At 39.0% G+C, this 16,673-nt stretch overlaps 1 protein-coding gene across 4 annotated transcripts in view; it reads right to left on the reverse strand.

The window, feature by feature from the left end:
- Positions 1-15,248, reverse strand: part of PTPN4 (protein tyrosine phosphatase non-receptor type 4) — a 277,667-nt gene extending 262,419 nt beyond the window's left edge. For 2 of the 4 annotated variants that reach the window (XM_037848604.1, XM_037848601.1), the window contains exon 1: positions 15,118-15,248. The gene's annotated coding sequence lies outside the window, so the exon portion shown is untranslated. The other 2 variants (XM_037848602.1, XM_037848603.1) reach the window with 2 other exon arrangements.
- Positions 15,249-16,673: the final 1,425 nt, after the last annotated feature.

Below are 16,673 nucleotides of genomic sequence, written 5' to 3' on the forward strand. Positions count from 1 at the left end.
AGTACAATATCACAATCACCTGGGAGAGTTTTTTAAATCACAAAACCTCTTCCAGAGATGGAAGAAGATGGCGGCATAGAGAGGAGTGAAAGCTAGTTTGTCCCCCGGAACAACTAGCAAATAATCTGGAATAACTGCAGGGGGACAAATGTGACTGCCCATGCATCATACACCAACCTGAATTGGGAGGAATGCCTGAGATAGCAGCATAAAATCTGTAAGTAAAAACTGGGTATCCAAACCAGGAGCTCCCTACCCCCATGACCCGAACTGCAAAGCCTCGCTGTGCTAGAGAGCAGCACTCTCCAAGCAAGCAAATATAGCTCAGCTGAGCTCCAACTGGGGTATTAACTAACAAGTATGGACTGCTCAATACAAGCTACGAATCCCCAATAAGCAGACAGAAGCTTTTGGCAACAAATTGACCTTGGAGAGCCAGAGAGTGGCCATGGACTGGCCCTGAAGGGGGCTTTCTGTCCCTTTTTCGGCTCAGTGGAGAAAGACTCAGCCATTTTCAGTTCCCAGCACTCTGACCCAGACAAAGGTGGAGATAGCACAGGCAGAAAGACTATTCAAATGTAAATGACCTCTAGGGGGGGTATCTTCCCTAAGAAGAAGGCGGCGGTGCCAAGCTCTACTACCTGCCTTCCATTCAGAGCCAGACCCCAGAGCCTGGGGTAAAACAGCCACAGGCCACACCTCCTTATACCAGTCAGGAGCTACAGGCTGACAAGTGCCACCTGCTGGGCAGAAAATCACAGTTACTTGAGGCCTCACAGGGTGTGTCATTCTTCTAAGACACCCTCAGGGAAACCGGATACTATTGCCTCCTCCCAAGACCTGAGCCTGTTCTGGTCTGGGAAAACCTGATTGGGGTAACAAGGAAACCAGATGCCTCGACAACAGAAAACTACAACCTATACTAAGAAAAACAAAGTTATGGCCCAGTCAAAGGAACAAACTTACACTTCAACTGAGATACAGGAATTTAAGCAACTAATACTAAATCAATTCAAAAAGTTTAGGGAAAATATGACAAGAGATGAAGCGTATAATGAAAACACTGGGTGTACATAAGGTAAAAATCGAAAGTTTGAAAACAAAACTGGCAGAATCTATGGAAATGAAAGGTACAACACAAGAGATGAAAGATACAATGGAAACATACAACAGCAGATCTCAAGAGGCAGAAGAAAACACTCAGGAACTGGAGAACAAGACACCTGAAGCCTACACACACAAAAAAAAAAGATAAAGAATGGAAAAATATGAGCAATATCTTAGGGAATTGAAGGACAACACGAAATTCAGAAATGTACATGTCATTGATGTCCCAGAAGGAGAAGAGAAGGGAAAAGGGGCAGAAGCAATAATAGAGGAAACAATCAATGAAAATTTCCCATCTCTTATGAAAGACATAAAATTATGGATCCAATAAGCGCAATGTACCCCAAACAGAATAGATCCAAATAGACCTACTCCAAGACACTTACTAATCAGATAATCAAATGTCAAAGACAAAGAGAGAATCCTGAAAGCAGCAAGAGAAAAGAGATCTATCACATACAAAGGAAGCTTGATAAGACTATGTGAGGATTTCTCAATAGAAACCATGGAGGCAAAAAGGAAGTGGGGTGATATATTTAAGATACTGAAGGAGAAAAACCGCCAACCAAGAATCCTATATCTGGCAAAACTGTCCTTCAAATATAAGGGGGACCTTAAAATACTCTCTGACAAACAGACAATGACAGAGTTTGTGAACCAGATACCTGCTCTATAGGAAACACTAAAGGAAGCAATGCAGACAGAAAGGAAAAGACAGGAGTGAGAGGTTTGGAAAATAATTTTGAAAGATAGTAGCACAGCAATGTAAGTACACTGAACAAAGATGACTGTGAGTATGGTTGAAAGAAGAAGGTTAGGACCATGTGGGACACCAGAACGAAAGACGAAAGATAAAGACTGGGACTGTATAACTCAGTGAAACCTAGGGTGCTCAATGACTGTAATAAAAGGTACAAATACGTTTTTACATGAGGTAAAACAAATGAATGTCAACATCGCAAGATGTTAAAAATAGGATGGGATTGGGGGGAAAATACAATCAATGCAAACTAGACATTATAATTAACAGAAACATTGTATTATGCTTCCTTTAATGTAACAAAGGCAATATACCAAAGCTAAATGCATATTGGGGGGTGGGGGCATATGGGAAGGGTATGGGACTCCTGGCATCGGTGATGCTGACTCTTTATTCTACTTTAGTTTAATGCTATCTTTCCTTTTGTTGCTTTCTAGCTGTCATGTTTTTTTCTCTCTCTTTTTTCTTTTTCTTTTGTCCCTCTACCTTCTTAGACTCTTCCTCCTTCTTTGTGGAAGAAATGGAGATGTCCTTATATATAGATAGTGGTGATGGTGCTGAATACATAAATACACGACTATACAGGAAACCAACGATTATTTACTTAGGACGGAATGTATGGTGTGTGAACAAAACCGTCTTAAAAAAATAAAGAGTTGATGAAGAAACCTTGAGGGCACTATATTGAATGAAATAAGAGAGACACATAAGGACAAATATTGCAGGGTATCAACTAATTATAATATGTAACCTCACAGACATGAAATGTAAGTTACCAGGATATACGACGAGGCTAAAGAATGGGGAGCATTTGCTTATTATGAGCAAAATGTTAAACTACGGTGAACTTAAACATTTGGAAATGGACAAAGGTGATGGTAGCACATTGTGAGAATAACTAACAGTACTGAGTGGTGTGTGAATGTGGTGGAAAGGGGAAGCTTAGAGTCATGTATGTCACCAGAAGGAAAGCTGGAGGTTAAAAGATGGGAATGTATAAAACAGTGAATCTTGCGGTGGACAATGTCCATGATTAACTGTACAAATATTAGAAATCTCTCTCATGAACTAGAACAAATGTACGACACGACACTATAACTAGAAGCTAATAATAGAGGGGCATATAGGAAAAAATATATACCTTTTGCAAACTATATAATACAGTTAGTAGTGTTTTAACATTCTTTCATCAACAATAATAAATGTAGTATACCAAAACTATGAATCAGTAATGCAGGGGGGGTGGTTAGGGGTATGGGAGGATTTGTGTTTCCTTTTTTTGTCTTTATTTCTTTTCTGGAGTAATGAAAATGTTCTAAAAATTGAAAAAAAAATTGATTGTGGTGATGGATGCACAGCTGTATGATGGTACCAGGGGCAACTGACTGCACACTTTGGATCTTCGGATAATTGTATGGTATGTGAACAATCTCAATTAAACAAACAAAAAAAAGTGGGGGGTAAAAAAAAAAAAAAAACAAACCCTTCCCAATGAACAGTCCTCATTTCCTTACCAGCGTCTGTAGCCACTGTAACTGACAGCAGTATGTATTCGACTCAAAAAGGCAGGTTAGGTTGGTAATATATAATGAACCATGTATAGATTTTTTAATTCTAATTTTTTATTCCAAAACAATTTGGAAATCCTTGGAGTTTGTGATGATGATATTTTACTTACAACAATAAGAAATACCTAAAAAAGAACATCATTACTTTAAAAATTGATACTTCTCCAATAATTTTAATCTCCTTGGAATTTATTCATTTCATTCACTCAAAGTTTAGTCAATACTCATTAATACATATTAGGTAAGTGCAAGGTACAACAGTAATTAAAAAGGGAATATAAGGAGTTAAGATTGGAGAGGTAGATGGGGGTTGATCTTGAGTTTAGATTTTATTTTACAAGCAGGTGGAGAAGCAATGAGAACTTCTGAGCAGGGGTATAATGTAGTCAGATGTGCATGCCAGATCACTCTGGCTACAATGTAGAGGAAGAATTTAAAAGGCAACAACAATGGCGGACACACTTTAAGAAGACTATTGAAAAAGTCTGGCAAAATACGATGAACTATTTTTAAAATTCAATTTTATTGAGTTATATTCACATATCATACAATCATCCGTGGTGTACAATCAACCGTTCACAGTACCATCATATAGTTGTGCATTGATCACCCCAATCTATTTTTTGAACATTTTCCTTCTACCAGAAAAAGCAAAAATAAGAATAAAAAATAAAAGTAAAAAAGAACACCCAAATCATCCCTCCTTCCCATCCTATTTTTCATTTAGTTTTTATCCCCATTTTTCTATTCATCCAAAGATATGATGAACTTTTAACAATGAACATCAAGAAAATTTTAAATCATCCAATATAATTCTAGAAGTTTTGTCCAAGCTTCTATGCCAAACTGAGACTTAAGTGGAGATAGGGTGGTATCCCAGGAATCAGGGAAAACACAATAGGGAGACACGGCAGAAGGCAAAATGTCCAATTTTGTGGCTCTTGATGCAGGGTTTATAACAGATCACTGAGAGCTCTAGCTACAAGAGAGGGGTTCAGGAATTCAAACTTGATAAGTCTGAGAGTTCTGATAACATATATACCTACTACAGTTAACTATGGCTTATCTGTACGCATTTCTAACTGTATACTACATTGCAAGTTCCTCCAAAGAAAGTACTATAATCTCCTTGAGGATAAGGATTATGTCTTATTCAGCTCTGTATCCTCACTGCTAAGCACAGTGCCTGCCATTTTTTTTTATAAAAATGAGGGAGGAGCTCTTAATAAATATAATTAATTGTTTAACAAAAAGGTAAGCTATAAATGTAGCTAATAAAATGAAATAAATAGGGGTGGGGAACTATCCAGATACCTGGGAAAAGTTTATTCAGGGCATTTCTTTGGTCATAAGTGAAGCTACCATCTTTCAAATAATCACTATAGTTTCTTTCCCTTAACCCTCAAAAATGTTAAAGTGTATGTAACCTTAAAAAAAAAAAAAAAAGATTTTTTTTTCTTGACTCTGTACCCTATTCCTTCATGAACCAATAGACCTTCTTCCTTCCTTTTATGGCCAAATTTCTTAGAGAGTTGTATAGTCTATATTCATTACATGTCTCATTTCCTCAATTTGGTTTCTAATCACACCCCTCTACTACAACTCTTCTGCCAAAGCAATGAACTTCAAACTTCAGTATATATCAGAATAACCTTTGCAGCATTTAAGCCGATTTCCTATGCTACCACCTCACTGCTCTTCCAAACTTTAAGATTCTGATGCAATAAAGTCTGGGATGGGACCTGAGGAATTTAGGTTCTGTAATCATTATCTCAGGTAATTCTGATATAGGTGGCCTGCCTGAACACACCTGAAAACCAACTAGCTGAGGTCATCAGTAACTTTCCAATAGTCAAACTAAAAGTACTTTTGGTCTTATCTCTTTCTCAGCAGCATTTGATATATTCCTGAAGTTCCTCCCTCCATCTTCTACCACACAACTAGATGTTCTTTATTCTCTCACCATGATTGAGTCTTCTTCACTGGATTTTTCATGTCTGAGAGTCCTTAACTTTTAAATGATGGTGACTGGGGCTCTGAGAGTGATCCTCTTCCTAACTTCACACATACTTCAAAAGCAGTTACAGTCACATTCACTGCTTCAACTACCTATATAACCCGAAATCCTGACACTTTGAATTACAAACTATTTTTACATAGCTAACCAGAGGCTATGCCATCTGGAAGAAAAAAGAAGATCCTTCAGCATCAGACAAATCTGAATTAAAAATATTTGCTGTGCTATTTACATGGTAATGTGCTCAAAGTCACATACCTTCCAAACTTGAGTTTTGATCTCTTTTAAAACTGGGAACGTAACACCTTTCTAACAGAATTTTGTTCAGATAAATGAAGAAAAAAAAATTAACCAAGAAGTTCTCTTTCCTTTCTGGCATATACTTGACAGCATGCCCTGAGGACTCTGTGCCCTGGTTAGAGATGACAGACAAGGAGGCAGCTAGTCTGGGGTTGGGAGATCAGTACAAAGAAGGAGATTCAGCAAATAAGTACATTATACTGAGGAACTGATTTCTCACTGTTGTAGAAAGGATTGACAAGTACAGAAAAGGAGAGCAGGTATGCGGGGGGTGGGGGGGGGCGGTTAGAAAGAACCGTGAAGTGTTGGATTGGAACTGATTGCCTCCATGTGAACTTTTTAAATATATACACATAGTTATACATAGAAACAGATTCAGATAAGTATACACATACATTTCCTAGATCTGTCTCACCTAGAAGTGATGAGACCCTAGTAACAATGAGCACACTAAGCAATCAGATCTTGGTTTCCAAACACCACCTGCACTAAAAGAAATCATGGCTCCCTGGAAAAATGGATGTTACAGGGCTGGGACAGGAAAAGTATCAGATGAGTCTGCAACAGCTGTTTTGCCAGAAAGAAAGGAATGGGCACATCTCAAAGGATGGGCACATATCAAAAAGACAAAGGAGGTCTCTTGAAGGGGCTCCCACTGGCCAAATTTGAGACAATTTGAGCATCAAAATTTAAAAAAAAATGATAATAACTGATAAAACTCACTGAATAGGAATAGAAATCCATTAGTCCAATTACAAAGGAAAAAAACGGTAACTTTATGGTGGAGAAACCCAGCAGGTGTTCCAGGTTAAACATCATCAGTGGCAGGACAGTTTCACCTGTCTCCTATGTGACGCACTGAGAACAGCACAGTATTTCTGTGGTATTCCTGCCAACAATGTATTCAGTCTGAACACGCACAACCATTGTACGGACCTACGCTGAAAGACATCTTACAGAGTACAAGGCCTGTACTCTTTAAAACTATCAAGGTCATAAAAAACAGGGAACTATTAAGGAACTGTTCCAAACTAAAGGAGACTACAGAGACACGAGAATTAAATGCAAGGCGTGACCGTGAAATGGATCCTGGACCAAAAAGGAAAACAGACATTTTGCGGACAGACAGCAAAAATTGAATGGCACCTGGGGATTTGAACGTAACATTTTATCAACAATGCTTTCCTGATTTGGTGGTTATACGGGAAACTGTCCATGTTTGGGGAGATACACACTAGAGTATTTAGGGGTAATGGGCACTGTGTCTGCAACTTGCTCTCAAATGGTTCAGAAAAAGCCTAATGAGATTGGAAATAGTGCACGGAGACCAGTTAAGAAGCTGTTGCAATGGTCCAGGTGAAAGGTGATAAGATGCTGAAATAGGCAAATAGGGATGAAAATGAAGAACCAGCACTAAGAGATGATAAGGTAGTTTCACTGAAACTTGAGAACCCAATTACATACATATAGCAGAAAGAAGAAAAGCATACAAGGTGATTCCTCCAAGAGAAGGCCTTCCTGAGTCCACTACAGTGCACAAGACACAAGATGTTCCAGGCTCACCTTGTGTACATACAGGATATACATAGTAATACATTAAAAATTATGTGAAGGGGATTAGGGAGTTCTTTGTAACGTTCTTGGAATTTTTTTGTAGTTTTAAGTTATTTAAAATAAGTTAAATTTTTAAAAAAGATTAAAAGTGAATTCATAACAACTTTGGTGCCTAGCACAATGCCTGACTCACTTTGGGTGCTCAATAAAAATTATTTGGCTTTCCCTTACCAGTTGCCCAAAGAACAATCCTTAGCATCATCTTCAACTCTTTTCCTCTTTCCCCTATTATCCAACTGGACTCTCAGCTCTAATGAAACTACCTAATCAGCTTTCAGTTCTAGTACCACATCCTAATTCCTATTTTCCCATTTCAGGCTCTTCTTGTATCTCACCTTAACCACTGCAACAGCATCTTAACTGGTCTCTCTGCACCAGTGCTAAACTCATCTTTGCACACACCAATCCATCATCTTGAAGTCAGGAATTACCTTTCAAAACCTACATGTAATCTTATCATTTCTTAAAGACCTGTAATTGTTCTCCAATGTCAGTGCTGACTCCCTAAGAAGCAGACTGAGCACATGCAATAGATATTATTGTGGGGGGAAGAAGGACTTTGACTTGACTATCCTTAAGCTTACTTTAGGATCTGGTATTGGTTTTCTTTTTAATTGCACAGCGGGGCTGCCAGGGTTGAGTGGGTACCATAAACTTTCCACTACTCAGATCTTAAAAAACAAGTGTTTTCCAAACCTTTCCCCAATATGGCACCAAACAAGATAAGCCAAGGAGGCTATTCAAGGCACAAAGAAACCATCCCAAGGGCTCCAATATGTTCCGGCTCCCAGGCTGAAGGATATCCTTTTCTCTGGTAAACTGGTAAACTCTTGGTGGCACACCAGCTGGGAGTCTCTGTTCTAAAAGTCTTAATGTGATCCCACTCATTGCCCAACACAAGGACCCTCACAATTCTTCATTTCCCATGGCAGTCAACACATACACATGCACACAGATTCACACACAGACACCAAAACCCATCCACAGACACACATATGCAGAGATATATAACCAGACAACTTGTATTGCTCCATACTTCTATTTCATACTTCTGACTTTTTGTACATGCTGTTCTCTCAACCCAGATCAATTATACCTCATAATTCAAGAACTGCCCAGGCGCCACCTCTCATTTCCCCCAGATCTTATTACATTTGTCACTATGAATTATAACTCTTTGTTGATGTGTGCTACCACCCTAGAACTAGAGCTCCTCAAGAATAAGAATAATATAGTATTTACTTTTATACCATTGTTCCTACTGCAAAAGACATTCAAATGTTTGTTAAATTAACATATAAATGTTCACATCATTCCCTAATAAACCAAAGTTTTCAAAAATATATTAATTAAAACAATAAGGTACAATTTTACAACCAAATTAGCAACTCCCCCTCAAGAGGACATCCACTACAGGTATTTTTTTAAGACACATCTGGTATATAGAAACATTCCTACCACTAGACCATCATCCCAGTACTAAGGTTTCAGACTAAGATATAATTTTTTTTAATTGTTAAGCAAGAGATATTCACTCCAGTTTAAAATAGAGAAAATGTAGGAACAACCAAAATGTTTTAACAGAAGGTAAATGACTAAATCAGTTATAGTAAATCATCTGAATGTTCAAGCAGTTGTTCAAATTACATGCATGAAAATATAGCAAATGGGAAAAATAATATCAGCTACCATTTATTGACCATCTCTTCTATTTAAAGTATAGTTACATATTATTCTATTCCTCATACAAGTTGAGGTACATATTATTGTGATATGTATCAATTTGGATAGGCCAAAGTATCCAGTTATTGCTATGAAGATATCTTGTAAATTTGGTTAATATCTACAATCAGTTGACTTTAAGTTAAGGAGATTACCCTCACTAATTTGGGTGGGCCTCATCCAATCAGTTGAAGGCCTCAGGAAAAGCCAAGGTTTCCCTGGAAAGAGGAAATTCTGCCTCAAGACTACCACATCAACTCTTTCTGACTTTCCACCCTGCCCACCTGCCCTACAAATTTCAGACTCTAGACTGCAACATCAACACTTGTCTAAGTTTCTAGCCTGCCAGCCTGCCCTACAAATTTCAGACTTGCCAACCCCACAATCACATGGGCCAATACCTTTAGTCTCTTTATACATACATATATGTGTATACACACATATACGTTCACACACACACCATATTGGTTCTGTTTCTTTGGAGAACCTTGACTGATACAATTATTATCATAATTTCAAAGATAAGGAAATAGGCCCAGAGGTTATAAAACTTGACCCAAGGTTTTTGAGACCAGATTCTAAACCAGGTCTGCCTGACCTTAAAACCTGCATTGCACTGCTTCTACGATATAATGTTCCAATATATTACCCTATATCATAACAGCTTTATAAAAAAATATGGACAACTGACAGGAAGGAAACAAAGATATTAGGGTAAATGTTCTTACAGTATTTATCTTTTTTTTAAATTAGCAATTTTAAAGCAGTATTGCTGAGCAATGGACTAACCTCATGAGGCAATACAAAAGAAACATTCCCATTTTTAATTTTTTTTTTTTTACATTTTCATTAAGGACATAGAGTAGGCAACATATAAAACTTGAGAAGAATGTACTAAACCATATCTAAACAAGCATACATTAACCCCAAGGTACTTATTACCAGTATTGAAAGCCTGATCATTATGACTGGATTAAGCAGCATTCTTCCAGAAAAAGGTGAATTTTGAAGAAAGTTAAGGAGGAGGGACATGGATTAGAGAGAGTTAAGCATATTTATGCTGAGAAAACAAGGGCAGGGAAAAAAACAAGAATGTTTTCTTTTTAAGCAAGAATGAGAAACAGGGTTAGTGAGATGAAATTGGTGAAAAGCCTTCAAGGCCAAGCAGATAAGTTTGGAATTGATTTGATAAGCAACAGGGAACTGCTATATATTCTCAAATGGGAGGATGGCATGCTGAAATATGCTCTTCAAAAATTCAAACTTTGTTCCCAAGCAGAGTACTTTGGGTTACACAATGTTTTTTTTCCAAACAAGTGGGGGTAAAATACTCCCATTATCTCTTATGTTTTATATATACTCTTCTCAAAATGAGAAGCTGACTGAACAAAGATCCTTATATAAGAGGTGTATGATGGAGGCGAAAGGAGAAACCCTCTTTCAGATATAATGCTTGTGAACATTAAGGCCACTGTACACTTCAATAAGAGTCACAGAACTTCAGAGCAAGAAAGGACCTTGGAGATAATCTTTTAGTGACAACCTATTCAATTCCACAACACAGTTGTAAAGTGACAATACAATATGCAGTGTTACTTATTTAGGATTTATTTGTGACTAAACCAAAAGAGGGATCAGTGGCCATGTTTTTGAGTAAATCACTTCAGGGAACAAAGTAAGAGACCAATAATACCTTTACTACCAGATAATTTCAAGAAGTCACTGCGAAATAGTTTCAGTGGCTGAGAGATTCCAAATGGAGTCGAGAGGTCACTCTGGTGGACATTCTTATGCACTATATAGATAACACCTCTTAGGCTTTAATGTATTGGAATAGCTAGAAGTAAATACCTGAAACTACCAAACTCCAACCCAGCAGTCTGGACTCCTGAAGACTATATAATAATGTAGATTACAAGGGGTGACAGTGTGATTGTGAAGACCTTGTGGATCACACCCCCTTTATCTAGTGTATGGATGAGTGGAGGAATGGGGATAAAAACTAAAGGACAAATGGGGTGGGATAGGGGGATGATTTGGGTGTTCTTTTTTCACTTTTATTTTTTATTCTTGTTCTGGTTCTTTCTGATGTAAGGAAAATGTTCAGAGATAGATTGTTGTGATGAACGCATAACTATGTTATCTTACTGTGGACAGTGGATAGTATATCATGGATGATTGTATGGTGTGTGAATGTATTTCAATAAAACTGAATTTAATAATAAAAAAAAATAAAAATAAAAAAAAAAAAAAAAAAAAAAAAAAAAAAAAAAAAAAAGAAGTCACTGTTATTGAGAAGACTTTTTTCCCCTCAGAATTAATATGGTCAGTTTTAAACATGAAAGTTTTAAAAATATGTAGAAATCTTGTTTGGTGGATGTCGTAAAGGCAAATTTTTAAAAGTTCTGCTTAAGTTCTTTATGCTAGTCATCAGGAATGTAGAATTGGTGACTTAACTAGGAATGGCAAGTTTATGTGACTTAATGTGAATTTTTGCTTCTAAATGAAATTTAGTTAATGGTAAAAAGTAACTGGTTACAAATTGTGTTGAATTTTGTTGTTTTTCTGGGTTATTGCATGTTATTAAGTTTTTTATAGGCTACAGTACAGGCTTGTTAAATTTGCCAGCTTACTAGAATAAGTCATGAAGCCTCGAAAATTGGTTTAGCATTCTGAAAATTCTTTTTATGGAAAGTACTGTAAGAGGAGGTTGTTTTTCTTCCTTTAATTTTCAGTTAGTAGTATGGATTGTAAGAAGGAATATAATGTAGAAGTATTATAGAGTCTATACTGGTGTGGCAAAATATTATCTAGGAACAGCATTATTTCCTTTGCATAATCAGTTAGTATAGTCAAATTAAAATGGGATGGGAAAAAAAGGAGGGAAAATTTATTACATGCTCTCTTGTTAAAGGCATTTTCTTTCATAGCCATTCTACTCGTCATTATTCCTAAGTAGAAAACACTCAAAGAGAGGTGCAAATATTTGAAAAAATTAGTAAGAAGAATGAAAATTAGGTCCTATGGACTATCTTGAGGGTCAGCTATTAATTTGGGTTAATGTGTTTGTGTCTTTAAATAAGGAGGTTGCTATAGAGTAGCAGGAAGAAAAAACGATTAAGAAAGGAAGAGTATTTATTGTCTGTTACATGCCAAAAGTATCAAAGGGGCTTTTCATTTATCCCTCTTAAGCATCAAAAGTATACTTTATAAGTTAGGCATTATTAATCCCCTGTTCCCACCCCCCCCCAACCCCCCCCCCAAGCAGGAGCTAAGAGAAATCAAATAGCTTTTTGGGTCATACTGCTAGTAGGTGGAATCCAAACCAGAACAGACTGACTGTAAAGCTTATGCTTTAGATCAGCTGTCCAATTAATTTTTCTGCAATGATAGAAATATTCTTTTTCTGGACTGTCATATATGGTAGCCATCAACCATGTGTGACTATGAAACACTTGAAATATGACTAGTGTGTTGGAGGACCTGAATTTAAAATTGTATTTAATTTTAATTAATTTAAATTTAATAGCCACAAGAGCTATAGCACAGCTTTAGATCTGGTGCCCAGAAAATCTTGAATTTGAATCTTCCACTAGCTAATACATGACATTGGGCAACTTATTTACTCCTGAGCAAAAATGCACATTTAGTCACATTAACTCACACAGACTTGTCATTCCTAGTGAAGTCATCAATTCTACATTCCTAATAACTAGCGTAAAGAATTTAGGCAGAACTTTTAAAAATTTGCTTTACGACATCCACCAAACAAGATTCCTACATATTTTTTAAAGCTTTCTTGTTTAAAACTGACCATATTAACTCTGAGGGGAAAAAGTCCTCTCCATAACAGGGACTCCTTGAAATTATCTGGTAGTAAAGGCATCATCAATCTCTTACCTTGTTCCCTAAAGTGATTTACTCAAAAACATGACGACTGATCCCTCTTTTAGTTTAGTCACAAATAAATCCTAAATAGGTAATACTGCACATTGTATGTCACTTTACAACTCAATTTTTTAAAATAAATAAAACTAAAATATCTTGAATATTCAAATCAGTTTAATAACATTCCATGGGGGTGTCACACAAGTGAAATAAAAAATGAAAAAAGTTTCTATCACAATCCCACACAAAGGACGACTTCATACATTAGGGGAAAAAAAAAAAGCCAGGCTTCTATACCTGAATTGGTCAAACCTATTTTGTGAGATTCTATAATTTTTTAAATTCCTTCAATAATAATGAAGTGTACATTGGTCACAGTAGAATAGTTCAAATGAATTTTCCTGAGGCTGCATTCTAAATACATCCGACCCAGAAAGTATTTTTAGCAATTGCATTCAATCAATGCCGGTTTTATGCCTAGCCTAAATTAGAAATTGGGTGTCATAAATTTAAAGTAACAATGTTACTAGGACAGACATTTTAAGATATTCAATTAGAACATAAGAAAAAAGCATAGGTATGACACAATTCAATACCCTCAGCCCAGAAGCTAAGCATGTTAGAAAACAGGCAGTTAAGAAAGTCATGTCCTTTAAGGAACCTGTGTAGGTTTAGATTTTCTAACTTAATAAACTTTACAAAGTAATTTTAATAAAAATTACAAAATCATGATGTCTCCTTATGTCTTAAAAATCTCTTGCCAAGTGTTTAAAACAGATTAGCTAAATCACAAATATTCCCAGGACACAAAAAGGTCATGTTTCTCTTCTTATGAACCACCTTGATGCTATGGGACCATGCACACATTTCAACGCAAAATGTAACACAGACGTGTGCCATAAAGAAACTGTGAAGAGAAACAAAAATAGCTTTTGTGGTAACTGGAGCAGAAATTTATTCTGCCAAAAAAATTAAGGTGTCTACAAAATGATTGCACTCTTTTATTATGAGTTAGTAAAGAGGTTCTGTACAATACACAAACTCCTGTTCACTAAAAAGTTTTTTTTTTGAATGTGTAGACTGAATTTATATATATCAAATTCAAGATTCCCCCGATATACCTAGCTCTATCCTGTGAAGTACACTTTGGACTGTGAATAAGCCTTTATTTTAAGGTCTTCCCATCCTCACAACTCTTTGAAACAAAAATAAAGGAAAAAAGGTTTTTTTCTCTAGCACCTAAAGGTTCAGAAAACCAGGATAACAAAATGCCCTGGCTTTTACTATTCCACAGTCTTTTTTTCTACTTAACCCGTCTTTCACAAGTCAGATACATTGGTTTATTATCTTTCCATGAGCATGTTTTAAGCTGTGGCCAATGAGCTCTACTGTTTCAAAGGGGCCCGAGATTCGGTCACATAAAATTAAATAATATTACTTAAATATCTGATTCGAAAAGCAGCTGGTATATTGCTGTTATATGACAGGTTCTCCTAAAACAAGTGCTTTGAAAATCCTACAAACTGTCCTTTTCATAATGTCATTAAAATAATGCTACTTCAAAGTCTTCCATCCTAAATTTCTCAGCACAATCCAAGCATACACCTGTGCAACTGCAAAAACGTTCCACTTTAGGGAAACCGTAGGAAATGCATCGGCACGTTTATTTAGCCACATCTCAACTTTTGGGGCGGCACAACTACAGAATCCTAAATACAAGTAAATACCAGCAGAATCATAAGCTTGAAACTTCAACAGTAGGAACAGTCTACCTATGCAGCATGCAGGAATCGCTCGCATGAGCCAGTAAGAGAAAGAATCCTGCCAGCAACGGAAAATTCAGAAGATTCTAAAGCCTTACCTGGAGTTTAGGGATCGTGGAACATTCCATCTCCGGACCTATTCTATTCCATCCCTTCTCTCGTCCATAAGAGATCCCAATTCTAAGCCCCGGGAGCTCCGAGAACAGAGGCCCCGGGAAAAAAAGGGGGGGGTGTCATTTTCCCCTTTCTTCTGCACCAACCTTGTAGCTCCAGCTTGTCCTACCCGGCTCACGCCCCACGAGCCAGGCACGCCCCAGGTAACAGCTTCGCGGACAACGTGCAGGGCCGAGAGGCCGGCGGACACCCGGCGCTTCTTACCTCCGTATCACAGCCGCGTCCTCTCGGCTGGAGAAGAAAAGCCTCGAGGCCCGGGAGCGCCGGGGACAAGCGCGTCCGCCCGTGCCGCTCCGGGGGGCTCCCTCAGCGCCCCGCCAGCAGCTGCCGCCACAGCGGCCGCTCCACGGCCGGGAGCCGCCAGCTCCACCTCATCCTGCGGGGCTGCCGGGGAAGCGGGAGGCGGGCGGGCTGCCGCTCCCCACCTCTCTGCGGGGATGAGATAATCCACACCCCCAAAAGTGCCGGGGGGGGGAGGGGAGCCGAGAGCGGGGGGTCCTGGCCCCACACCTCGGACCCCTCGTGCAAAGCCAAATCTCTCAACCTCCCGGGCTCAAGCCCCAAATTCAGCTCCTGGGGGCCCAGGAGTCCTGAGAGAACAATGTGGGGAGCAGAGGGTGCCGCGAAGAGCGGAAAAGCGCACAGTGCAGCGAGAGCGAACGGGCAATTCTGGGCAGCCTTAGTGTGTGAGAGTGCAAGAGGCGCTCCGTCACCCCCCTCCTTCTCCGCCTTCCCTTCTTCCTCCTCCTCTGTCTCCTCCTCCCCCCTCAAGCACACCCCGTCTCCTAGGCCGCAGCATAGCAACGAAACATGGCGGCTGCGCCTGCGCCGCCAGTCAGCGACCCGGAGCGGCGGCAGCAGCACGGGACAGCGGTCTCGCGAGAGGCGAGGACGAACCCCTTCCCCTCCAGCGCCGGGAGACAAGGTCGCGCCAGCGGGAGTGCGGAGGGACACGCAGGTGCGAGGCAAGCGCGCTAGCAAAGGTCGGGGGGGGAGGGGCGGGAGTGGGTCGAGGGAGGAGGCGGGGGAGCGCTCAGGCCCCGCCCCGTGGTCCCGCGGCGATTGGTTAATTGGACTGCGACTCCTGCTGGACCTTCTGACACAGCGCGAGGACCGAGGGGCTAGAAACCTAAATTTTGAAGAGGGAAAGCCAGACCTGTTAGCCCCAGGTCATCCCAGTCTCAAGGCTAATAGCGGATATAGGTTTAAGGGTGCAGTTTGGAATCATTTCCTTTCCCAAATATAGGTCCTAAGACTAAACAAACAATGTTTATTTATTATTATACAAACATGAGTGCCTTCCGTGAGCAGGAACGGTGCGCTTTTTAAAATTTAATTAATTAATTCTGATAACGCATATGAACTTGTTATCATGCCAGGAATTTTAGCCGAGTGCATTCTGATATTTTATTGATGATTACAAACTTATTGGTGATGGGACAGATGCCTACAGGCTGGGAGAGCTCAGGTGAAATGGGGAGAGGAGTGGTTGGGAGATCATCATACTTCCTTCTTGCGTTCATTTTTCTTTTTCCGTGCCCTTTCCCTCTGGCTGACACCTTCTTGCTCTTCGCGTCAGCACCACACCAAAGCCGGCCTTCATACTAATCAGGAGTGGATTTTTGCGAGACGAGAGCTTGCAAATTTGTACAAAACTCTGAAAGACAGCAATTTCTGTTCACTTTCTTCTCTCTCACATCCTTCTAGTTTTTCCATTTTAAAAGGACAGATTGTCAGTCCATACTTTTCTGCTTTACCTC

Source organism: Choloepus didactylus, chromosome 9 (assembly GCF_015220235.1).
Source record: "Choloepus didactylus isolate mChoDid1 chromosome 9, mChoDid1.pri, whole genome shotgun sequence".
Lineage (NCBI taxonomy): Eukaryota > Metazoa > Chordata > Mammalia > Pilosa > Megalonychidae > Choloepus > Choloepus didactylus.